A 26,666-nucleotide genomic window follows, 5' to 3' on the forward strand; every position below is an offset into this window, starting at 1 on the left:
AGAATATGCTCTCTCCCGCATTCACAAGTTCCACCCTTTATTTTCACATGTCTTGGCAGGGCTGATGCATTCTGGACTAGCTGGTTGTTCTATTTATTTATTAGATTCCTATGAACACTACACTGCAGTAATTCACGTTGGAGGTTAGGAATGAATGGGAAAATGGCTAAGTCCAGCGGCCTCAAGCTAATCATAGACCAAAAATATTTTTTGTAATTGTTGCAGGCACCTAGCGGCAACACAGGAATACAAGAGAAGCCCCAGACTGAAGACCAGTTGAGCAATTTTGTGGAGATCCCTCCAAAGGAGAACCAGGGGCTTTTTTGCTTTTTAAGTTCTGTTTTTAGATTAATGGATGCAAGAGGCAAACACTAAGGACCACATGTACAAATGAAAAAAAAACCCATACCAGCTGTTTGGGTTCCCTGATCTTCTAGTAGTTGCTGCAGTCTAACCACGCCCCTAAACCCAATGGAGCTGAGTAAAGCAACTGACATCTTTATCTAGGTTAGATGAGATGTAAATCTAGAATGGATGCCATTAGTATACTCGCTAACTCCCCAAAGGCTCCACATACAAGTTAAACCAAAGGAAGGGAACTACATAACTCCATGTGGAAGACAATTGAGGGAGGATAACACTATACTCTGAGAACTCCCATCCAAAAAGGAAGTGAATCTATCACAAGCAATCCCATCTATTCGTGCAGTCAACTTCAGGAAAGTCAACATCACTTCATGATCAATACTGTTAATGGCTGCTAGTAAATCTAACAACAATACCAATATTTAAGCTTCAGCCACATGAAGATCATCATAACTACTTTAAGATTACCTTGAACATGTAGAGAAATTATCCAACTAGAACAAAAATTGTAATGAACTTTGAACATGTTTAATAGTTACCGTCTTACGGATTCATCTGGATCCTGTTTTAGGGCCCAAATGGGACTACTTGCAGTGACAAGCCCTGCTCTGAGCAGTAAGTGTTTTGCAAGGTATAGGTTTTTCCAACAGCTATTATTTCCTATGGATTTAATTTTTAAAATAAACCATGTGGAAAAATATAAATTAATTAATTATACATATCTGCATTTATTATAATATATCACCAATAAGAGAAAAAAACCAATATTTTAGAATTTTTCAAAGTACTAAATAGATATATTGTACTAAATATTTTACTTTTCAAATTTTGATAAAACTATGAATTCTGAAACACTGACTAAAAGTGTCACTGTACAAGAGGCAAGCAAAATGTATTAGTTAATCAGGCTCAATATTTGTACGCATTTTTGTTTTAAAAAATGTATGCGAGATTTCACTGACTCTTGCAGTTCTTTCCAAGGTAATTTTCTATTATGCTAAAAATAGTTGAAATATATTATAAAGGAGATTTTATTTTGTGATAAAATTAAAAGCATATAAATTTGTGGTTGAAAAAATAACCAAGGATAACACTAATTTATTTAAATATGTGCTCTACAATACAAAGAAATTCATTTCTGAGGACCATATAATAAGATTAAAAATGCCAGTGATTGAAGAAAGCAGTCTTCAATGCATTTCAGGTTTTAGTTGCCGGAAGTTCCCAACATAAAATAGAATTCTGTTAAATGCAAAACATAAATAAGAGAAAAATTAAAGAATTAATTAGAAACAACATGCTGCATTCCTGATCACAGCTAAGAACACAAAACAGATAAGATTAAAAGGAATTTTATATTAGGTATTGTCTGTCACCCACCTCATCTGCCTGTGTGATCACAACTTCTTGGATACTGCTACCTTTGTCATCTTTTTCATCTGCATGCTGAGTTCTTCTGTTCTTCCATGAACTGATATATCCAAAGAACCACAGTCTACCACTTCACCAACATACTCCTTGTCTTCTGGAAAGTCATTGCTGACTGAAGTCTCAAAGTCTTCTACAAAGACTGACAGGGACTCTTTGTTAACACCATAAGCACTGTCAGAGGTTACCTGAGCCTCGTTAAAGGTCTGGTGTCTTAGGATGACAAACTTTGTTCCCTGTTGAACAAAGAAAATACAAGACATAAAGGGTCTTTCACTAGGATATTAATTCCCTTTAGCTTGCCATGAACTATATTTTATACACAAAGAATTCTAAGAAAACATGATACCTACGTCTGTGAAATTTCAAAGTGTATATCTTTTCTCAGGGAAAAGATGCTGCAAAATTCATTTATTTTCATGACCTATTTACAGAAAACCTTTACAAAAAAATCAGTAAACATCCTATTATAATAATAATAATTGTGTATTTAGTTTATAAGTCACATCAAGGAAAATATAATAATTTAAAACATATTATCATTAATAGCATGAGGATTACCCTTCAGTGATTTACTACAGAGTTTTATGGAGCTTTCTCCAAAAAGCTGCTGATGGTCCCAGTTAATGACAGAATACTGAACTCAATAGATCTGTCTGATAGTTGATCCAGTAAATGAATTATCTTGTCTATCTAGCAAGGAACATTAGAGTAATATCTATATTAAATTGATACTCGTCTTATTATAATTGTGTTCATATACACAATTTTGAATTTTCACAATTTTTTTTATTACAATTTGTTTAAAAAAATTATGTTCACTGGTCCACTGTTCTCCTTCCTTCTCCATATAGTTTAATTTGTTGTATCCTGTGAGTCTTTAGGTTCCCATTTAATATGCAAAGCATACATCCGCACATACCTTGAAAAACATCTGCTGCAATACATGTGTGTACAAGCACAGCATTCATTGTTTCAATTTACACTGTGAGGCATACTGTGCATCAGAGATTGTAATCTGACCCTTTAATTATAAAGAGAAATTATTTCACTTGAGTCCTTACTTGCTAATTGTTTCTACTTCTGGCCTTTTAAAAAATAACTTGACATCATTTTTAAAAACTGGCAGGGTATGAATATCCAGATGAAAAGGGAAATGTTCTGTGACTAAAATGACATAATGTTGATTTCTATACAAAGCAGGATTTCAAGAGCTTTGAGAAAAGGAAGAGGAGACTACACACAACCCTAGAACCTCACTTTAATGAAGTTATACAATGAACTTTCGTTTATTTTATTACCGACACCATTTAAAGCCATTCAGGTGATCATGTGCAGACAGCAACACACAACTTCATAGGGATATTCATGAAACATCTCAGTCTTTGGTGAAAAGTCTCACAGAGGTAGCCATATTAATCTGTATCTACAAAAACAATGAGGAGTTCTGTGACACCTTAGGGACTAAGGCTATGTCTAGACTGCAAGCCTCTTTCGAAAGAGGCTTTTTCGAAAGTATCTTTCGAAAAAGCCTCTTTCTAAAGAGCGCGTCTAGACTACAATACGCGGATCGGAAAATCGATCCACTTTTTCGAAAAAGAGCGTCCTGACTGCTGGACGCTCTTTCGAAATTAAAAGCCACCCGGAACCGCTTCTGCCAGGGCATGGGGGCAGCATTTCCTTCCGGGTGCAGCTGCCTGCCCTTTGCAGAGACGCGTGGTTAAAGGGACGCCCCTGAACACCCGTTGCTCTGCTTCTGCAGCTGTCTTTGCTGTCCCTCGAGGAGGTAAGCAAGGCATTGCAGTGCTGGTTTGGAGTGCTCAGCTTCCTGGGACACCCCAGCAGGTTTTTTGTGTGGAGGTTTTTCTGTTTTAGGCTCATTTTTTTGGCATGGAGCCAGAGCTGCCCCTGGGCAGGCGATGGCCCCACGCCATCATACTGCAAGTGTTGCTGCATCTGCATGACACAGTCATGAGGCTACTTCCCCATCTGGACCCAGACCAGAGGTACGAAGGGATCATCTGTCAAGCAGCCGCACTGCCCTTGCCTCCAAACTTCTTTGTGGACAGGCGTTTTTGGAGGCTTGACACCAGCTCTGACTGGTGGGACCGGCTCGTGATGGAGCTCTGGGATGACCAAGAATGGCTACGCAACTTCCGGATGCGAAAGACCACTTTCCAGGAGCTGTGTACCTGGTTCGCCCCTGCTCTGCAACGGCAAGACACCCACCTGCGGCCCGTTATCCCCGTGGAAAAGAGGGTCGCCATTGCCCTCTGGAAGCTGGCAACCCCCAACAGCTACCGCTCCGTGGGACACCAATTTGGAGTGGGCAGGTCTACTGTTGGATCCATCCTGATGGAGGTAAGTCATTGTCTGGGGACAGTCACAGTTTGGGGTGGGGGGAAGGGAGACTGTCAGGAAGGGCAAAGTCGAGTGTGAGTGGGAGGGAGCTCCTCCACTCACCCTGAATTGTTGGGGGGGGAGGGAGTTCTGAGGAGGGGATTCCCAGGGTGTTTGAGAGGGAAGGTGGGTGGTGGGTTCTCCTCCTAAGAGATAAGGCACCCCTTCTAACATTTTGTTGTCTGTCTCGTTCTGCAGGTGGTGAGGGCCATCAATTCGGAGCTGCTCAACAGGCTCGTCTGTCTACCAGATCTGGACAGCGTCATGGCCGGCTTTGCTGCCCTTGGTTTCCCGAATTGTGGAGGAGCGCTCGATGGGACACACATTCCAATCCATGCACCGCCCCATCGAGCAGCCCAATTCATTAACAGAAAGGGCTACTTTTCTATGGTCCTCCAGGCCCTGGTTGACCATCGTGGCCAGTTTTCTGACATTTGTGTTGGGTGGTCAGGGCGGGCACATGATGCCCGCATCTTCAGGAACTCGTACCTCTACCGGAGGCTTCAGGCACGAACATTTTTCCCGCATCACAACTTTGCGGTTGGGTATGTGCACATGCCGGCGTGCATAGTGGCTGATGCGGCCTACCCCCTGATGCCGTGGCTGATGAAGCCCTACACCGGCCACCTGGATGCGAGCAAGGAGCAGTTTAATGCTCACCTTAACCGGGTTCGCAACCAGGTGGAATGTGCGTTCGGATGTTTAAAAGGCAGATTCCGGTGCTTGCTCACACGCCTAGACATGGGGGAGAGCAATATCCCTGAGGTGGTGGCCGCGTGTTGCGTTCTCCATAACCTGGTGGAGAGGAAAGGGGAGGCCTTCCTACCAGGGTGTGGTTCAGGTACTGATGGTCAGGAGAGGCACTTTGCCCAGCCCCGGATAGCTGCCATCCGCCAGGCTCACCGGTCTGCTGTTTGCATACGGGAGGCCCTACGGGAGCAATTCTCCAGTGGAGGCCACTGACTCTACTGAGGGGCTTCTGCCTGGGGACTGGGCCCTGGCCCAAAAGAAGCTTCCCTCCACAACCCATCTCCTGACCCTGTTTGGAGAAATAATAAACACCAGGGTTTGTCTCAAAATAATAAGTTCTGTTTTATTTTTTTAAATATCACTCACTGGAAAATAGTATAACTGTTGCAAACATAAAAAAGCTTTTGTTCATTTTTGATGTAGAAAATATAGTTTCATGCCAAACTATGTACGATAAACATTTTGTTGAACACTTTCCTTGTCATTTAACTGGGGTGATGGGGGTGCTTGAAACCTGGAGGGGGGAAGGGGACTTGAAACCTGGAGTGGGGAAGGGGATCAGGTTGCACAGTGCTTGCCTGATCTCAGTATCCTGCTTGGGCCTCGTGTTTGGGGTCCACCATGGCCACGGGATCGGGTGGTGCACCTGTCGGTTGGCTGGATAACAGCGGGTAGGTGCTCTTGGGACGGGGAGGCCTGGGGGAGAGGAGGGCCAGGGGGGGAAAGGGATGCTGTTGTGGAAGGGGGGTTTGGTGGGGCAGGATCATGGGGTGCTGGAGGAGCAGGCCCAGGCACAGGAGCAGGCAAGCCGCAGACCTCCCTGAGAGTGGCAGTCAGGGACGTGCGCTGCTGGACCAGCTCCTCCATCAGCTGGTCATGCCACCGATCCTCTGCCTCCGCCCTCTCTCGCAGGATGGTGTTGAGCTCCTGCACGGCCTCCACATGCTGCCTCAGGATGTCCACATACACACGCCTGTGTCTGCGGCTCCCATGTCCCTGAGATGGAGGTGGGGCTGGGGTGCTGCCGCCCTCTTGCACGGCTGGTCCGGCTGTGGAGGAAAAGAGGAAGACACAATCAGTCCTAAAAAACTGGACTCTGTAGCACTTAAAATACTAACAGGATAGTTTATTAGGGGATGAGCTTTCGTGGGCCAGACCCACTTCCTCAGATCAGAGTAACACGGCTACATTTCTATCACAATCAGTCATGTGTGCAACAGCTGTCCAAAAGGGCATGCCCTCTCCTTGAGACAGGGGAATCAGACATTCTGAAGGTAACACTGTGTGTGACCTGGGCATCAGCCTGAGCATGACAGGTTTCCCTTGTGCATCACCCACTGTGCACCCACCTACCTCCCCCCCTCCGCCCCGGGTGTTACACAACCTCACTGCACTCACCTGCTGCTTCATCTCCTGCGCCAGATGACACCTGGGAGGCCTCTGGGGTCTGTGTGACTGGCTCCAGGGTGAGGGTCGCCGTCTCCTCACTGTCCTCCTCTGGCACCATGTCCCTGTCTCCTAACCGCTCTGGGTCCTGCTCTGGTGCGTCCACCACAGGGTCCGCCAAGCCTGACTGCACGAGACGCCGTGGTGTGCGTGCTTCACCACCACCACCCAGGATCTGGTCCAGCTCACTATAGTAAGGGCAGGAGTAGAGGGTTGCCCCAGAACGGGAGCTATGCTCCCTGGCCTTTACATACCCTTGGCGCAGCTCCTTAACTTTGGAGCTCTCCTGGTCCTGGGTGCGGGGGTAGTGTCCTTTCTGGGCCAGGGCCTCTGCCATGCGGCCATAAATGTCTGCATTTCGTCGCCTGCTTTTTAGGGCTTGTAAGGCCTCCTCCTCTCCCCAGAGCTCGGGAAGGGTCTTGATCTCTGGCCCAGACCATGACGGTGCCCGGCGTTTGGAGCCCCTGGTTGGATCCCCAGAAGGCTCTCTAGAAGGGCCAGGAGGGTCTTGGGGCTGGGACATGCTGCACTTCACCAGCCGTGTGCTCTGGCTGCTTTGCTGCCACAAGTGGCTGTGAGGGTGCCTGTGCCTTTAAGAAATGGCTGCAGACAGGACCAGAGACATGCAAGCCATGCCCCAGATTGTCCACCAGGGCTTCTTCCTGGAGGCCATTAGTTTCGAAATAATGGCCTCCCCAAGTCCACACACACTTATTTTTGACAGATCACCGTCGAAAAAGGCGTTCTTCCTCGTGCAATGAGGTTTACCGCCGTCGAAAGAAAAGCCACGTTCTTTCGATTTAATTTCGAAAGAATGCAGCTGCAGTCTAGACGCAGATGAAGTTTTTTCGAAAAAAGGCTACTTTTTTCGAAAAAACCACTGAGTCTGGACACAGCCTAAGAGATTTATTAGGGCATAAGCTTTCGTGGGTAAACCCACTTCATCAGATGAAGTGGAGTGGAAGTAACGGAGGCAGAGGTATACATATAAAAGTACAACAAAAGAAAGAAGTTACTTGTTTAGCCTCATTAACACAAGTAAGGCTGGAAGTGGCTCATTCACAGAAGTTGATGAGGAGATATGAATATCAAATTGCCTTGGTTAACATGCTACAAATCACCCAGGCCAGTGACAGATGCCAAGAATAAAACTCTCCTGACTTCCAGTCCAGTCCTCTGTCCCCCTCCTATTGTGATGTGGCATTCACAACTATCTACAGTAGACTTCCGATAATCCGGAACCTATGGGATTTAGGTGGTGCCGGATTATCAGATATGCCGGATTATCAGGAGGTACTATAAAATGGTTATATATATACTGGATATATTATATACTTAACTCTATTTATTGTACATACTGTATACAGTATACTATAATGTTTTAGTTTTTTTAAGCCTTTTTTACCCTTTTTGCTCAGTTCAGCTGCTGCCGCTGTTACCTTGTGACTCATTTTTTGCCGAAGCTCACTCACTAGGCTCTTCCATTTTTATGCCGGACTATCAGGAGTGCCGGACTATCGGAATTTTACTGTACTGTACTATGAAGCAGGAAGTCTCAAACAATATTGCAGAAGAGAAAAAATCCTTTATGCTGGCTAATTAAACTTTCCTCAACTGAAAGATCTCCATAGCTTGGTTAATGGGGACTGTATTCTTAAGTATGGCTTTTGCTTAGATTTACTGTATTTTCTTCATGCAAGATCCATTTGTGAGCCTCAGAACACCTTAATTCACAGTGTTTCAGAATGAAAAAAAAATTACCAGCCCATTCAGTACTTCAGTAGCTTTTAATTCATGGAATGTAGCTAATATAAACTTGATAAAAACAAGCTAGGGAGGTTGCCACTCATTGGAGAAAAGCTGCATATATCCAGTTCTAGCTAACAAAAAACGTGGTTGCAACACCCAGCCTGTGGGTGATAACTGGCCTGATAACACACACAATAGGCATAACACTGAGATCTTCTTTCTGTGCTAGAAGAGAGGAAAAAGGGGACTAAAACTGCATGGCATTGCTTCATTTCCTTTTAAAAGAATTAGTTCCTTAAATCTATTAAGACCATTGAAAATGAATGACTACAATGCTGGATCTGACCACAAGTTCAGAACTAATTTTTTTTTTTTATTACTACCCGGGTGACTTTAGTGAACATCAGTGGGGTTTTTTCCCCCCCAGTCTAGACATATTAGCCATCATCCATAATATAAGACAGTATAAAACATGATTCTATATATGTGTTTGATGTCCTATCCTTCAGCCTCCAGTAAACAGCATTATCTTCCCAACTATATTTTTCCACTGAAAGTAAATCAGTGACTCAAATACACAGAAAATTGCTCACTAATTACAAGCCATTCATTCTTTGCAATGTTTCCTTATACACATCTATTAGAACGCCCCATAAAAATTGTAAAGAGTCCCATCGAAATATGGAATAGTTCTAACTAAATTGCAGGTTTGCATAAAAGCACAGATCATATTATTTACATTGATTTCAATCATGTAATCTATTTTGATGAGCAAATTTCCTGTTAAATGCTGGCAAATCATACAACCTTACATCTATGTGAATGATTCCATTTGCTGTCAGTTGTGTAATATGGGCAACTTTGTTACTAGTCAAGCGTAAAAGACAATGGAAAAAAAATCTGCACACCAAATGTGACATTGCACTGTAGAAGTAAGCATTAAATTAGAGTGAGAGGTTATAAGTCTGACAGAAACCTGATCTGTATTTCCTAATTATAGAGTCTCACTTTCACAAAACTGACACAAATGTTAAGCCAAATTAAATGTTGTTTAATTAACTATCCTATACAAGACTTCAAAGCAGAATGTCTACATGTTATTTAGCAAAGTACCAGAAACACAAGGACTTGTGAATTATCAGTCAACACAGGCTGCCATCACAGCTAACTGCTGCAAGGTTAAGTCATTTCATTTTCACGCATCTATCCTTTTAGTGCACTGCTTGTAATATTTACAGAAAAAGGCAACACGGTAAACAGTTTCACACAATGAGGTGTGAGAGTGGATACAGCACTATTCAATAACTTTGAATTCCCCTGATGAGCTGCCAAAAAACCATTATGAATGGCCGGGCTGATGGGCTGATGACTGATAAAGGAAAAAACAAACAGCACTAGTAATTCATGAAAAAGCATACACTGCCATGACAACTAAAAGTGCAGAGTGATAACTCTGAAGGTAAATGGAATTGTGGGAGCTTCTTTCTTAAAGGATCAACTGTACATGCTCATTATTTTAATGTTTCAGCATTAAACATGTTCAGCCCTACTAATTCTTTTAGTATTAAAAGAAAAACTGGTTTTATGAGTATTTATTTTGCTTTAATTTGGTAAAACGAAATAATCATTCTGTGTTTTGAATCCAAAATTATGTCTGTGCTTTGGTTCTAAAGTGCTAATTGTTTTAGGGCTGATCCTTTAAGAGCTAAAGCTTTTCTGTGACTTGAAAGCAAGTTAACAGAAAACTGAAGTGCCAATGATGCTCAAAAAGTTGAGCCTAGCAAGTGAGTGATGAAACAGGCCATTTCTGCAATTTACTATAGGACAATAGCAGGAGTAATATTAAACAAAAACCTCTGCAGTGGGATGTGCATCCACATTGGCTCCATCAGTTGAGTGGCCAAAGTCAAAGGAAATGTTATCTAACCTGGAAGTGAGGTAACTTACATTGATGAATGGCCAGAGAAACATGAAACAGGGCAAATTTGTGCACCAGTACAAATGTATTTGGTAGAAGGATGCATCCACAAACTAATGTCTCTAACACAGAAGATGCCCTACAATCAGATTCCAAAAGGCAATGGGATATGCCAGCGTGGAGCCAGATAACAAATCTTTTCAACAGCATCACAGAAAAGCACAACCATAACACTTTGAATGAGGTAGCTATCCTTGCCCAAAGCATATTTTTGGTTAACGTTCTGAAAACATCAGTGTATCTGAAACAACATTAAAAGAATGCAATATACAGAAAGAAAGGGGAAACTGATGTGCTAAAATTATCTATTTCCAAACCCTGTGTAATGGACCACATTGGCCAGACTCATTAAGACTCCGAGTTTCACTGCTCCCATGCCCACAAAAAATCATAGTAGGAAGAGACATTTTCTGAAAAAGCATTATGCAAGTGATGTGTGAACAAAACCTTATATTAACATAATTTCCCCTAATTGTTTTACAGCTGTTAAATTGACAATATAAAAGGCACTAATATTAGCAGTCCTTGCCTCTTACTCTATCCACTCTAAGCTTTCAAATATCTGAGTTATTGAAAATGGAACTTACCATAAAGTTGGAATCAGACATTCATGCTGCTTCTCCATTATCTCCCCTTTCACCCATGCAAAACTGAGACAGACTTAGAAGGCCTCATTCTATCTTCTCCTTCTTCTATATTTGTATTAGACAAACTCAGATTACTAGAAGTCTTTGGGTATTTTTTTAAGCTGTAAATTATAGTTTGTAATACTTTTAGGGCTTGATTACATCCCACGGAAGAGAATGGAAACCCTCCATTCTCAGCAGCTCATTCCCCATTCAAACGGACCATATGGCCATTGTCGACTCTAAGCCATGCAAATCCCAAAATGTTGGGAAATGTTTCTGCAGATGAGTTCCTCTCCAGCATAGAAACTAAGATCCTAATTATATGATGGAAACATACTGTGTGATAGGACTTGATAAAAAGCACTCAGAATGGTCTCATCAATTGTGCAAGAATTAACCATTAATAAACAATTTAGAATACATGGGGTTTGGAACTAGCAGTCGTCTTGCAATTCATCCTCTATAGTTTTTTACAGTGACATTTCTTATTTCCGTTAAAAATTATCTGAGACATAGGTCAACATAGCTATGGGATGGGAGAAATCCACAACCTTAAGAGATGTAGTCAAGTATAGGCTATGTCTACATTACAAGCACAACAACAGCGCAGCTACTATAGCATAGATACTTGCTACAGCAACAGAGCCGGGAGGAGAGAGACATGTTCTGTTGCTGTGTGGAATCCATCCCCTCAAGAAGTGGTAGCTAGTTGGATGAAAGAACTATTCTGTCAACCTAGCAGTCACTATTCCAGGGCTTAAGTCAACTGAACTACCAGCTTCTGAGGGATAACTCCTTCCATTATTGTAGCAAGAGTCTATAGTAGCTCTTCAGCAGTGCTGTTGCACTGTTTATAGGATAGACATAGTTTGAGATTCAGCAAGCCAGCCAACCCTAGAAAAATGTCCCTGTGTCAACCTCAAGTACTTCTGCCTCTCTTCCAATAAGGTTGGCTACTGGGCCAAAATCTTAACATACTTATTAGGAAGTGTGCCAGAGTCCCACCAGTTACTGTTAAGTGCTTAGTCTCTTGAGTACATGGACAGCGTTGAAAGGAAATCCAGTTGAGTGCAGAATATTTTAAGAAGGGAGCAGCTGGCTCAAGTACTAAGCTGAACACCAAGGTGCAAAACAGCCTTAAACTTGCTGTCTTTCCAATCAGATTGCAAACTCCATGTTTTGGAATTGGCACTGGTGACAGAGTGGAGATGGGATTTCTGTGCAATGGGCACCGTGCAGCCTCTTCAGCTGTCTGAGTCATATGACTTGTGGTTACTTGTGTAGCAGGGAGGAGCAAAAGGAAAAGAGCTCCTGCCTTAGATGGTTTTGTTTCATAGCTCCTACACACCAAGGGGACCTAAGACAATGGCAGGAGCCTTTGGTGAGAAATACCAAAATCTACTAAAAACAAGGGATGTTAAAAAGTGGGGTTTTTGTAAACATGTAACCGCATGTGCATAAAACATGTATAAAGCCAGAGGTAACAAGCAGATGCTCATTTTCTGGAGAAGAGTGATGAGAATAAGATAGAGACTGCAGGAAAAAGAGAATAATTTACAAAACAAAAGCCAAAACAAAGCAAACCATTCCCCAGTATGCTATCATGCTAAGTAGTTCAAATATTCAGGACCCATTTATCAGTCAGCTCTCCACCTTGCCTTCACTTGCATGTGTAGCCGCATGTGCACACAGCAATCCAAACTTTGGAGAGGCTACATGTATGTGGTCTTTAAATCTGAACCCACAAAACAAAATCGTTTTGAAGAGTAAACTGTTTGTGCTTGTTAATGCATTCAAGTTATTTGAAAGCACATCATAAATATTTAATACATAATGAAAAGATGCAGTTCTGGGTGTGAGCAAAATGTAAGCCACAATTCGAAAAATCAGACCTGCAGTCTGCAGGTAAGGCCTGCTGTATGGTTTATGTACCATGATATGACAGGCAGCAGATCGAACAATTCAATAGCATCTGAAAGGAATGACTACATACAATTTACTTATTGATTCACCTTGCTCTACATCGCCTCAAAAATGTCCTCCCTGGAATGATTTTCCCATTTAAGTCTCCCAGTCCACCCAGGACCTGCTCTCTCCCTCCTCTACCCCCACAGACCTCCCAAGGCCTGTTCCCCATCGCCACCCCCGCAGCCCACCTAAGACCTGTTCTCCCCCTCCTCCCCACAGCTCCTCCAGGGCCTGTTCTCTCCCTTCCCTGCCCAGGCCACCTCCACAACAGCCCAAGATGGCAGAGTCTCACTTGCTGCCCACTCCCTTGGTGGTGTGGCTGCCCCCAGTAGACTCTCTGCATATAGCTCCTCCCTGCAGGCTCCCTGCCACAGAGGCCACTCTCATATCATGACCCTCCAAACAGCAGCCCCTCCCTTTCCATGTTATGGAAAACTGTCCTTTCCCGGGACTTCTGGTTATCTTGGCACAGCCAACCCCTGACCTTGTTTATGTTAGGAGACGAGGAAGCTGTATACCAAATTTGGTGGCCCTAGCTCTTACCATTTAGGAGGAGTTCTTGAACAGACAGACTCACAGACAGACAGACACACTCTAATCTGTGTGTGTGCGTGCATGTGTGTGCGCGCGCGCTCGTGTGCGAGATAGCGCAGATAGTTGGTCTGAAAATCTATTTATTCTAATGTTTTATGAACACACGAGTCACATACAGCTTGCAAATTGTACATCTGATAATCTACAAATATATTTGTGAAAAGGCAGACATTTAAAAAAAAATCTCAGTACAGAAGTCCATTAACATCTGCGGTTATATCCCAAAGCCTTCCAGAAGTGAAAAACCACTATGATTATTTAGCCACTCATTTTATTTAATTGAGAAAGATTCTGGCCAGCCTAATAGCCTTCCTTACACTAAGCATCTGATGACTGAAACACTTTTTCCCTCTTAAGGCAACAAGCAAATGAGGCAGTGCTGGTATCTCTCTGTTCCTGCAGAGCCTCACTATCTAGGATTTCATCTCAAGATGATAACACTGTTCTGACATGTCCACATCTATAGAACTGATTTACAGACGGACCCAATGAAAAAAGTTTTTAAAAAGCTGTGGCATGATCCCCCATATAAATGACTTTTTCAGCCATGTGATACTGCAAATGGGAAGAATTTTGCACTTCTGTAATTTATCTCCCAAGTGACCATATGCTCACACCACCATTAACCTTATCTTTTCCACATTTTAACCCTCTCTGTATTGTTATCCGCACTTGTTCATATCTGAATTCTGAAAACACTTATAGCCAGAACCTTAGACTATAAAAGTAATGACTTCCCTTTTTTTACTTCTTTAGAAAAGCACTATGCACATTTAAACACAATCTCAAAAGCAATGCTAATGGTAAATAATAAACCTGATTTAATTTTTAAGAACAGCTTTTCAGATTTTACTTTGTGTTACCTACTACTTCCCTACAGTAGAATTTTCACATCTGGGCACCTTGTATATCTCCCTCAAAAGACAATGGTTTCACCCTTCTTCTCAGCACAGAGTTAATAGCAGAGTTTCATATCGCCCAAGCTTACTTCCTTCTACAAATGTCAAACAGGATAATTATTAGAGCTGGAGGAAGTTTCATAGCAATTTAAAGATGATCTGAATTTGCCAAAATAAGTGAGAATGCACTTCTTGGCTTTACTTTCCAATGCATAAGTGCCATCAATAGGTCCCAAATCAGTGCCAGTGAGCAAAGTCTCCCATACATTGTTCTGACTCATCAGGAAATGCGCAACAGAAAACAGGTGTTTCAAATAGACAGCACATTGTACCTGTGCGCTCTCATTTTTATTGAATGCCTACTGATTTCCGTAAGAAGATTAACGTTCTTGTTTTTAACTTTTAAGTCTAAACTGGCCCTCATTACTAGAGAGACAGCTTTGCTCCTTGTGCATTACTGCCATACTTGGAATAATCTGAGGCACATGAGTTGACAGCCCCTTCCTTGCATAAATTTCAGAGACCTCAGAACATGGCATGAAGAATGAGAATTGCTTGTAACTATTTCACTTCCCTTGCTGGCTCATCAGAGCCCTGGTATGATGCTCCTCAGCACCCACTCCAAGATACACTTGTTCTTTCAGGCTTTTCTCATGGGAGGGCTGGAGGAATGCTGACAAACTAGAAGATTACATTTGGGGTAGGGAAAATGCTGTAGGGCTTGGGCTTGTGTTAAGCTGTGCTCCTGCAGCTAAAAAATGAATAGCACTATAAAGAACCAATGGCAATTGTTGTACATGCTTCCCATGCCCTTGCTTGGCCTTGTCTAAACCTGCAATGTCACTGCAATTCCAGCCCTCACCTTTCTTATACTGAGCTATCGCTGCTTCCTTCAAGTTATTTGTGATCCTGTTAGAGGAACAAGTAGCGGTGACCACCAACCTTGTTTTCTCTTATGACCTACTCCAGAATTTGAACCCAGACTTTCAGCCAGAGCCATCTAGCCCATTAGCGTATTTAGTATACATGTTAAAGGCAGTTACAGAACATTCGATTTGCAACCTGCCATGTCTCATTTAAGTGATGTAGCCATTGCAATAAAACATTTTTGACATATTACACTGGCCTACGACATGATGCCAATGGAAAATGACATGCCACAACACAATGAATATGATAACATTTAAAAGCTACACATACCTGAATAACTAACATCGACCAATAGCTCTAAAATAGGTCAGAAAAAAATAGGGACAACAAGCATGGTTTGAAAAGTACTTCTTTTGCCAGCACCTTCCTGAAAACACTTCAGGTCTGTGTAGAGTGAGCACCTCTACACTGTATGGTGTGTTCTCAATCCATCCTCCACAGAGCTATTATTTAAAAACGAAAGACGTTCTATCCAAGATAGGGTCTGATGCTTCCCTCGTCACCAAAGTAGTTCATGTTAATTTAATGTATGCATTTTATTTCAGAAGAGGCAGGGTTGAAGAAGTGGAGTAGAAGGTGGGGAGGTGTTTGCTGGGCCTTTGTTCCTCAGGACTGGACCAGCACCTAGAAAGCTCTGTCTTATGCACAAGTGACCTTTACCCCTGTGATAGAAAGTTCCATTGTGCCTGAGAAGCCAAGTCAACCAGAGTCCTTGTCTCGGAGCGTTAGATGATCTGGATATCCTCAGACTTGGCCATATAAGTTGTACAAGACTTAATAAATATTAATATTTTGCAAATATATAGCATCTTCCATCTGAGGAGTTGAAAGCATTACAAACATTAATGAATTAAGTGTCTAGCACTCCTGCGAGATAGGGAAATACTATACCTCAGAAAAAAGGGTAGAGAGAGGTTAAGCAGTGGTCCCGTCACAAAATAAATATCTAAAAGTTTCAGTAGAGCTCAGATCTCCTGATTTCCAGTCATTCACTTTAGATATAAGGTCGTCATCCCTAATTCATTCATGCCAAACCTGACGCCTAGAAGCAGCCTATGAGATACAGCAAATCTTTAAATTACATATTTGGGGATAGCCTTCTAGTTTGTTTCCAATGAATTCACATTTTTATGTTTCCTATTCTTTGACAAAGTATCATGGGCACAAAAGTTCATAGAAAGTAGAATTCAGAATCATGAGCATGAACATATTCTGAGGAGTTATAAACACCAGGAAGCAAAAATAATACAGAAGAGTTTAGAGATTAGAAACATGGCCAGCAAATGCCACTTAGAGAAAAATAATCTGAAATTTATAATTAGTGAGAAGCAGAAATGGTGGAAGCAGTATTACTGAAGGAGAATAGTGGGTGACTCCGGAGAACAAACAATCAACTAGGATTTTTTTTTTTAAATCACTGCAATTTCTCATGGCAAAGGGGAATACAGCAGATCAAAGAGTCAGGATGACTCTCTTTACCCAGGTCTGAGGTTGCAGAATCACAGAAGATTAGAGGTGGAAGAGATCTTAGGAAGACATCAAGTCTAAGCCTCTGCTAAAAGCAGGACCAACCCAAAATAAATCATCCCAGCTGGCAAACCTGGCCTTAAAAATCTCTAAGGATGGAGATTCCACCACCTCCCTAGGCAATCCATTCCAGTGAGTGGTTTTTCTTCCCTCATTGTAACTTGAGGCCATTGCTTTTGTCCCAGAATGAAACTGACCAAATTGAGAATGTTCAGAGCAGTGCCACAAAAATAATCAAGCATTTGAAGAGATGATTTTTAAAAGAGGAGTGGGAGAAACTAAGTTTGGCTAAATTATAACAATGATGAAGAGAACAGAAGAGTCCATTTGAATACCAAGATCCAGAAACTTAGAGCTGAGCTCCCAAACCATCAGTGCAAATGGGGTCTAGCAGTGTGGAAAGCACCGATGAACGTGTCTAGCTAGGCTTCGAGCAGAGCTCAGGCACAGCATACCAGACCAGACATTTTTTTAACGAATAGGGTCTGTTGTCTCCAGCATGAAGTCCACGACTGGCTTAAGTACACACAAAAACTGCCTTTGTGCTGAGACAAAGTTCAGGATCTGGCAAGCTTGTGAACTACTGGAAGTGGCTTGGCTTTGTTAACATGTCACATTCTCATAGAGATTTCATATAATAAAGGTGTTGCTTGTTATTCAGCCACATAGCTAAGACGGCCAAAGATACTCCAGGACACTATGCTTTCAAACTCTCCAACGGCATGCAAGAGGTGCACATTCTGGGCCTACCTGGCACTGCCAGAACGGTCATCAGAGAGATGTGTGAATTTGCTGGACTGAGCCAGATCTGTGAACTTCGCTACAGGACAGCTGATGCAATGCCATCCACTATGGTCTCTTGAGCTGGCACAGCTGTCCTCAATAAGCTATACGTGTTTGAGGATGACAATGAATATTTGAAGAGCTCCAACACCAAAAATGTTGACAGATTATTGTTTGGTAAAAGGAGTGTGTGTTGGTGCTATGAGCAGAGCTGGATGGAGAACAGCAATTCCATTTCATGGAGGATTTTAAGATTTCAAACTCTGGTTTTATTCAGATTCAGAACAAAACCAAAGTTTTGAAATTCTCTGCAAACCAGAATTCCCATTCTTCATGAAGCTCAATTTGGAGCCTTGGCAACAGGGAAGCCCTTTTGGTGTGCTCTCTCAGATCCTGCCAAAGCTTCCAGCTTACGGGAAGCCAGGCAAGGTTTCCACCAAACCCTGTCTGGATTACAGTGGCATTTCTTCAGAATTGGCATGGTCCCTCAGAACATTCTGATTTTGAAGAAATGGCACATTCCAATGAAAAAATGTTTTGTCAATTAAAAACCCTTTCTGAAAGCTAGCAGTAGAAAGTTGTGAGATACACACAGACATAAGCAGATAAAGGACTACATTTTAAGCATCAACCTAGATTGCCTTGAGGATCCTATTAGCCCAGGCCTACACAACTCGCAGCCAACATGTGGCTGGTGGTCTGTTTGTTTGCGGCCTGCTGTGGGGTTTATAAGTGGGATTCTTTGAACATGGCTTCAACTGGGAACATGCTCCACAACAGCGAGTCAATATAATGGTCTTCAGTTGATATGCATTTTAGTAGTTAAATTCCTGGACTGTCATTTCTCATTAAAAGTGCTGTCATATGGGTGGAAATTGGGTAAATATTACATTTTATTAATATCAGCAGACCTGACTTAAATGGGTCCTGCGTGTTGTATAGTCTTGCCTTAATCTTTGTATTCATGCCCGTCAGTGTGAAAGAAGCTATTTACATATATATTTGCATGTATATGCAACCACACTTAAGTTGCGGACCTCGTTATGTACTGGGAGTAACATTGTGGCCCCCGGGGCTTCCAAAGTTGAGTAGCCCTGTATTAGCCTCTCTGCGCACACCCTCAAGCACTTACTATGAAGAGATACAGATTCACTGGCTGGGAGGTGAGGCACACCTGCTTACAACAAAATCGTCAGAGAAATCAAGGAGATCCACTAAAGGTTAAGTGAAAACCCTTTGACTCAGAAAGTGCAGCTAGTGTGTTGTGTGTAACCCAGTCACATACATTTGGTTTTACATCTTTTTAATGGCATGGCATATCAGATTGAAAATCTTTTCAGTGATCTATGTTTTCATTAAATTAACCTTTGGATAGGAATGTCAAGGCTTCACTGCAAAAAGGTGATTTAAGGTTTAAATTTCAGTTTGAAAATATAAAAATAAAATGAAATAAAACACAGCTGTGATTTCCTGCTAGGACAAGGACACTGGAAGCTTGAGTAACAAAATAAGAAGGAAGATGCCTCTTTAATCTGTTTCTTGGCAAGCTTGGATATTCAAGAAATATGCAGAAACTCAGAGCTATCTACAAAGCTTATTTCAGCTGAAGCTGGCAAATGTCATGTGCACTATACTGCATTGTATAAAAGGCATATTTTGGGGAATGCTGGAATCTGACACCCAAAAACAACCAGAGTAAATTGATCTAGTCATTAGTTCTACTAAATCTGAGGGATCCAGATGCAGCATTAAATCCCACAGAATTCTTAGTGTCCTGTTACACAAGAACTAAAAAGTTGTGCAGTTAAAGATGTTATGTTGTTCATTGCTTTCCTAAAACTAGAAATAGTTTTAAAATGAAGTTTTGCCAACAAACATTTTTGGTGGGGGGTTGGGAGGAGGAAGAGGAAAAATCATGTTGTGGTGGCATTTTTGTTTTTAAAAATACAACTTAAAATTGGCCATTTAAAAAAAATAATAGCTCCTTTTTATCAGAAAGGTTAACCATGTCAATTATCTTCCTAATGTATGAACTTTTCAAGCCCACAGAATGCTCAGAAAAGACAAAATCTTTAATGAGAAAGACAATGTGTTCTCCAGGGAGGCATAAGGATCTTGCAAAAAAGGGGATTTTGCGCAAAACAGACATGGCCACACTGCTTGTTTTGCTCAAAACCCCTTGCGCAAAAACAGCTCAGAATAGATTATGCAAATGAAGGACAAAATGCTAATCAACACTGCATTTGCATTGCTTTGTCCGGCAAAAGCCGTAGTGAAGACAAAGCCTCAATGTAGGACAATGTGTAATGTTTAACCTCCCTAGCAGGAATAAAACCCAAGTCATCAATCTACTTCAAGAATCCTTACTATTAGCTTAGAAAATATTCTGAAACCTATGTACCTCTAGAGCATCCAGAACCACCATCATGTGACCAAAGGTGAAGGTGGGAAAATGTCATGATTCCTCTGTCCAAATAATGCTAACTAGTTAAGGACAAGCACGATGCAGACACTTACATGATGACCACAAATGACCATATGTAAGAAAAGATTGAGTCACTTTGATTATAAAATGGGTCCCCTGATGAAATCTGCAACTTGTATGATGAGGCTTATGGTGGGGAACTGCACTCAAACACTGGAGGCATCACACACGACGCTGGTAAAGGTGTCATCCAACTTCAGGTATAAAAGGCTTGCAATGTATCCAGGCAGAACAACAGAGGGGAAACAAATGGAATTCTTTATCCTGGCAGTGTCCAGTCTGGACGGGGATATGATTCAGAGAGGAAAGGGTTCATTTCATGGCCATGCTGAAGCTTAACCTGAGAAGTGACAATATATATATTTTAAATGTCTCAGCTAAGCGTACCAAACCTGAATCCTTTTTTCTGCGAGACTAAAGGAGGCTGTACATAGCCATGAACTCTCCCCCCACCCATGACACTAACAAAATAAGTAAATAAACCCTAGTTCTTCTATAGCACTTTTAATAAGTAGATCTCAGAATACTGTACATAGAGCAGGATTCATCATCTCTATTTTACAGACAGGAATATGGAGCACAATAGGGTTCTTAGATATAAAGAGACATCTACATGACCAGCCTCTTGTCCAAGGGCTTCCTTCCCCTGTACACACCATGAACATCCCCATTTGTGGCAGAGGACTGAGTCCTGCTGTTGTGGAACTGTCTCATTTACTTAGGAGTCTCCCTGAAATCCAGACATGTCCTTGTCTTTAGAATCTGTCCCTAGCACTTTTATAAGAACTCATGTTCTGTCCAAGTTTCTGAAATCCCACATGAACTCTGAGTAGCTGAAAGCACTTGCTATTCAACAGCCACCCCACGAGTCCTGTCACATTGCCACCCTGTCCTCATCCTCCCTTCATAAGAGTCCTTGAACCAGCCCACCTCAACATGCACAGTCAAATCCACATGGAGTCAGAAACTCATTTGGATTCTGGGCAGTGTTGCAAGCATGATAGCCTGGTCAGCTGGCTGTACTTCTCCCAGGAAATCTCTAGTCTAATTTGAAGGTTTTAGCATGTTACTAATTTTTTTTTGGGGGGGGGAGAGGAGGGGGAGGCACCATAAAAATAAAATGTACTACACAAGGTTTTTACATACTCTCTATCAAAACGTCTACAGAATGGTGAGAACGCTTGAAAATTCATCTTCTGATATCCAAGGTATAAGTCAGTAGAACTCATGGTGATAGTTTGTGTTAAGAGAACCTGTCCACTGAGGAACTCATCTAAGTCCCCTTTTATTCCAAAAATTGTCCAACACCCAGCAAATGCTAATAGCATTATTAGTACCTTGGTTTCACCAGAGATGGCACCTCTGATGAGGAACAGATTACAGCAAAGAGATTACACCATTGCACCAATTTGCAGGCCTATTTATCCCATGTAGTTCAAGTTTGTTTTAGGATTTTACACTCACCCATGGTAAAGTGAAGCAACAAATGGGTAACTATAACTTTACTAAGTTGCCGTATTATAAAGCTTTTGTATAGTTATATAGATCAATATTCTACTAAATGGTGTTATTTGTAAAGCAAAACCACCATCATATAAATCTGAGTCTTTCAGGGCAGGCCTTTTATCAATCCATGGTGAAAAATCTAGGCATTTTATAAAATCTATTTGTAGGTTAAGGCTATGTATGGTAATTGTCCCATGAAAATACTACTTATCAGCATGCTTCGTTGTCCTTTAGTTTATATTAATCTAACATACTATACTGTTATAATTGTGTGCCAAACATTTTGTACCATATTAATTAACAAGAACAGATTACACCAAAGAGATTACACCATTGCATCAATTTGCAGGCCTATCTATCCCATGTAGTTTAAGGTTTTCTTCTTTTGTAATTCTTTTGTAATTTTAAGAAAGTTTTAAGAAATTATGCAAGAAGTCCAGTAAGTATATGTCAATCTCCTTGGAATTATTCCTATAAATAATAATTGACACTTTAGAATTTTGTAATTTAAAGTCACCAATCACTTAATACCAAAGTACTTTTTCCAAACCTGCAGCCTTTTTTGGAAGATCTTATGTTAAGTTAGGCAATTTTCTAAAATACGTTCATCATCTGCATTAAGAGAAGATGGGTGTCTCCTTTGTGAGCCTGTCATGAACACTGCGCCAGGTGGCTAATCCTCCTTTTGGAACTTGAACCCAGGCAAAGTATCCACCAGACTCTGAACAGATGTTTAGGCACTCATTAACTAAATCATTTCAGTCACATACATGATGAGAAAGTAACATTAAGAAACTAATAACCCTCGAAGAAAAAAACAAAACAAAAATGGAGAGCTGAAATAGAAATTCTCCCCTTCATTTATTCATTATGACCTAAATAAAGCAGCTTCAGGGGGTAGCTGAGTTAGTCTGTTCAGAAAAAAACAACAAATGGTCTGGTAGCACTTTAAAAGCAATGTAAGTTTAGGTTTGCCAACTCCTTGGAAACTCATGCAAGTTATTAGTGCATCATAAGTCAGCCCAGTTTCTGGGTTCTCTGTACAGTTTTTGAATATTTTTTTCTAGTCTAATTACCCTATTTATTAAAAAAAAAAAGCCAGAAAACCTGTCAGCATTAAAAGCAAAGTTGAAGCCAATTTCAAAAGATTCAATTCTACAAACACTACCAGATATGGTACTTGTTACCATAATAGTACCCTTTTTGTAGGCCACATGATATTAATAAACTAAACAGAATAACATAGTTCCACCCAAAGTATGTAAAGCCTGTGTTATATCTTTGATTACTGTAAGTTAGCATCATTCAGAATAACCCTTTTTTCTAAATAAAGCCTAGTTTTTAGGCAGGATTTTTTTGCTAAAGAGAGCAACAATGATTGGCTTATACTGAGACACACACCACCATTCAGGTTAAACAAGCACATATAAACCCTAAAATTTACTTGTGTTTTCATGTTTATAAACACACAAAAATGGAACGTAGAGGACTGCTTTCACTCACTGGCCATCCACTGTGGCTGAGCAGATCTGCCACAATTTCTCCTTGATTCAGTCAACTGCTGTTTAGCTACACCTGATTGTACCTCAATTTGACTCCTTCACTTTCATTGTTAATAGTCTCTCCCTTCTTGGATTGGCAACAAGTCTCATGAGTCAGGCAGTAAAAGTGTTCAAACACTTTGGCTATGTCTATACTACATGCTTCTTGAGCAAGAAGCCTTTTGCGCAAGAGTTTTTGCACAAAAATTTCTTGCACAAGAGCGTATCCCCACATCAAAGCGCATCACAAAAGCGATGTGCTTTTGCACAAGAGAGCATCCACACTGCAGGACGCTCTTGAGCAAGAAAGCTCTGATAGCCATTCACAGAAAAGCACCTGTGCTTTTTCCCATAGATAGAGACCCCTCTGGAGCATCCACACTTGCCTTCTTGAGCAGTAGCTGTAGTGCTAAAAGCAGTTATGCCTCAAAAAAAGGAGGTTTACCTATGGCAGAAAAAGCCTTCTGTTCTGCTGTTTAACTGCCCATTTAATTGCACAAGAGCTCATTTGAGGTGTGGATGCTCCACAGGTTTTTGCGCAAAAACCTTATAGTGTAGATGTAGCGTTTTTGTTCTCCAAGCTTGAATAACCCCTTTGCTGGGGCTGCTAAGGGAACCCAAAAGACCCATCCATTGCACTGGCTTCCAAGCAAGAGACTCTTTATGAATCAGTTTCTGTGAATCCCTGACTACTTCCTACCACACTTCTCTAGCAGGCTCTTCCTCTGTTACCCTTTTTCTCTGGAGGTCTAGCAACCTGAGCAACTTCCCAGCAATCTACTGCTGAAGGATCTTGCTTTCAGTGGTTCCTAAGAATCTCAACAGTCACACCTGGCCTCCCTTCTGAGCCTTTATACCTCCCCAATTGTAATAGGGCCACTAATCAGGCAGCTAGTCCTCTGTTAAACTTCAACAGCTAGGACATTCTAGGGACAGTCTACCCAAAGATACCACATCATTTAAAAATGGCCCTAATGAGGAAAAGACATTTTTGTCCCTGATTGTAATGCTTGTTTTAGCTCCATTTCTCAGGAGAATACTAAGTGCTGTTCAAATGCCACAGAGAGTTTCTAGAGCATGCTCTGGAACACTTCTTTTCACAGAGTGTGCCCATTCAAAGACCTCTACTCATGGGTTATAATAAACGAGGTTAACACTGAAACATGGACTTAGCACAAAGAGTACCCTATGACCACAAAATCATTTGCCTTCATTGTCTAATCGTTTGATTCCAGCTTTCTTCTCTGACGGCCTGATTACCTTCCCTGCTCTGCCACCGATGCACTGTGTAACCTTTGGTCATTCAAATGGTGCATCTCAGTTTCCCTCACCTATATAAATTTGATTACAATGCCTGCCCATCACTATAAATTGCCAAGAGATGTTTGGTTGAAAGTACAAAGTATTACATATGCTGTGACATCTGTGACGCTCAAAAATAGTCTGCAAGAGGATTATTGCATTTTACCAACAAAATGCAGACTCACACCTCCGGTATATCAGTTCGTTTGGGGGGGGGGGGGGGGGGGAGACAGGGGTTGTGCTCACATGGAACTCGTTGAAATGTGCACATCCATATTCTTTTATTTTACAGATGCCTCCTCCATTTTTGTCATATACTATTGAAATTACTACGATAAGCTTGTTGAAAAAAATTGTTAACATGCTTTGTCGGAGAAAAAAAATGGTGCTGATCTTCACATATTTTAGAAATTCTTCTCCTCCCAATTTTTGCTTCAACTTCATGAAATGTTTCAAAAAATAACTCCACCCTACAAGAAGGTTTAACAATGGCTATAAAACCTTTTAAAGAACATTATTTTAAATAGGGGCACAGTAGGTGCTTGGATTTAAATTTCTCGGATCTAAATTTTCTGCACTGTAAGAAACACCCTGGAGGAATTCAGCACAACCGCACGTGTGCAGAGTTCATATCGCACACAGAATTCATGTCCCCCATAGATTTCTTTGCTTCCCCACACAGAAAAATGACTTGGTGATAGAAAAGCAAAGGGAAGCTGCAAGAGCAGTCACACACCACTACATAGCAGTGCAGGTCCATCATTTCAGGCATCTGGAGCAGCCAGCAGAGGTGTAAATACCTTAGAGCTAGAGACATCCTAGCCAGTGACTTCTACCCTGAGCTGAAATCAGCTGCTAGTCCCAGCTGGGCTGGAGACAGGAGTGGGTAGAATTTCTTCTTTCCCTGCAAGAAGTGTCTGGAGCTGGGTCAGACACACCCTTTAGAACCTCCCCCCACTCATGAAGTTCAGCATCACCCCCCATTTCCTTCCCCTATTGCGCCTCAGCTGTAGGAGGAGGAATCACTGTACACACAGGGAGCTCATCCTCCAACCCGTGTATCTAGACTTCTCACACCCAAATTCCCCTGCCCAGTACATCCAGACCTTCCCTAACCTTCCATAACTGAACCTCAATCCCTCCTGCTGCTCCCAGACCCCTGCCTCTGGACCCCCCAACACCTAGACCCCCCCCCCACTCATCTGCCTGTACTTAAACCCACCCTGACAAGCCCCACATACCTTACACCACATTTAAACACCCACATCCAGACCCCTATGCTACTGATCCTTAACTGGCTGCACCCAGACTCCCATCCCCCTTTCCACTGAGCCCCAACCACCTTCATATGGAAGCCCCTGCAGAGTCCATGCATCTGGAACCTCCTCCCAATGAGCCTCGGTGCATCCATATCCCCACACCCACACACACCCACACCCACCTCAGCCGAGCTGCCCACACTAAGATTATGGCACACAGAACCCTCTCATCCAAACCTGGATCTCCCCACAGAGTCCCTCCATACTTGAATCCTAACTGCCCACACCTGGTGTGCCTGGAACAGAGGGGCAGGGCCCCAGGGTTGTTTCTGTGGTAAGCCTAGGCCTTGTACTGTGTCAGGATTAGGTGCAGCCTCACTGCTGAGTCAGTGTACAGATAGGGTTGCCAGATGGTTGAAACAAAAATAGCGAACACCACCTCCCCCCCCCCCCAAAAAAAAACCCAGGAAAAAATTCTGTTGAAGGAAAAAAAAAAGGGGGGAGAGAGACCAAGTAAAAAAAAAAGTGGGGGGGGGGACTCCAAGACTTAAGCAAAAAAAAAAATTAAATAAAACAGCATGAAAACAGCATGTTCCCTTAAAGGGTGTGTCTAGACTACATGCCTCCTTCGACGGAGGCATGTAGATTAGCCAGATCGGAAGAGGGAAATGAAGCCGCGATTAAAATAATCGCGGCTTCATTTAAATTTAAATGGCTGCCCCGATCTGCCGATCAGCTGTTTGTCGGCAGATCGGGGGAGTCTGGACGCGATGCCCCGACAAAGAAGCCTTTCTTCATCGACACAGGTAAGCCTCGTGAAACCAGGTTTACCTGTGTCGATGAAGAAAGGCTTCTTTGTCGGGGCATCGCGTCCAGACTCCCCCGATCTGCCGACAAACAGCTGATCGGCAGATCGGGGCAGCCATTTAAATTTAAATGAAGCCGCGATTATTTTAATCGCGGCTTCATTTCCCTCTTCCGATCTGGCTAATCTACATGCCTCCGTCGAAGGAGGCATGTAGTCTAGACACACCCTAAGAGTGAGTGCAGGGATAGGAACAGGAGAGAGGTTGAGCACTAAGACCCAGGTTTCCCCTTAGTCGACAGCCATTTTGTGCTGACAGCC

The 26,666-nt window shown here is 42.1% G+C and overlaps 1 long non-coding RNA gene across 3 annotated transcripts in view; it reads right to left on the minus strand.

The window, feature by feature from the left end:
- LOC102443395 (uncharacterized) overlaps window positions 1–26,666 on the minus strand; it is a 145,227-nt gene that overhangs the window by 85,788 nt on the left and 32,773 nt on the right. For 2 of the 3 annotated variants that reach the window (XR_012906747.1, XR_012906744.1), the window contains 2 exons: window positions 1,747–2,030; window positions 1,449–1,608 (listed from right to left, as the gene is read on the minus strand). This is a non-coding gene — a long non-coding RNA (uncharacterized LOC102443395). Of the gene's footprint in view, window positions 1–1,448; window positions 1,609–1,746; window positions 2,031–26,666 lie in introns of those variants that run through there. The other variant, XR_012906745.1, reaches the window with a different exon arrangement.

The sequence above is a fragment of the Pelodiscus sinensis genome, chromosome 12, assembly GCF_049634645.1.
Source record: "Pelodiscus sinensis isolate JC-2024 chromosome 12, ASM4963464v1, whole genome shotgun sequence".
In the NCBI taxonomy this organism is placed as follows: domain Eukaryota; kingdom Metazoa; phylum Chordata; order Testudines; family Trionychidae; genus Pelodiscus; species Pelodiscus sinensis.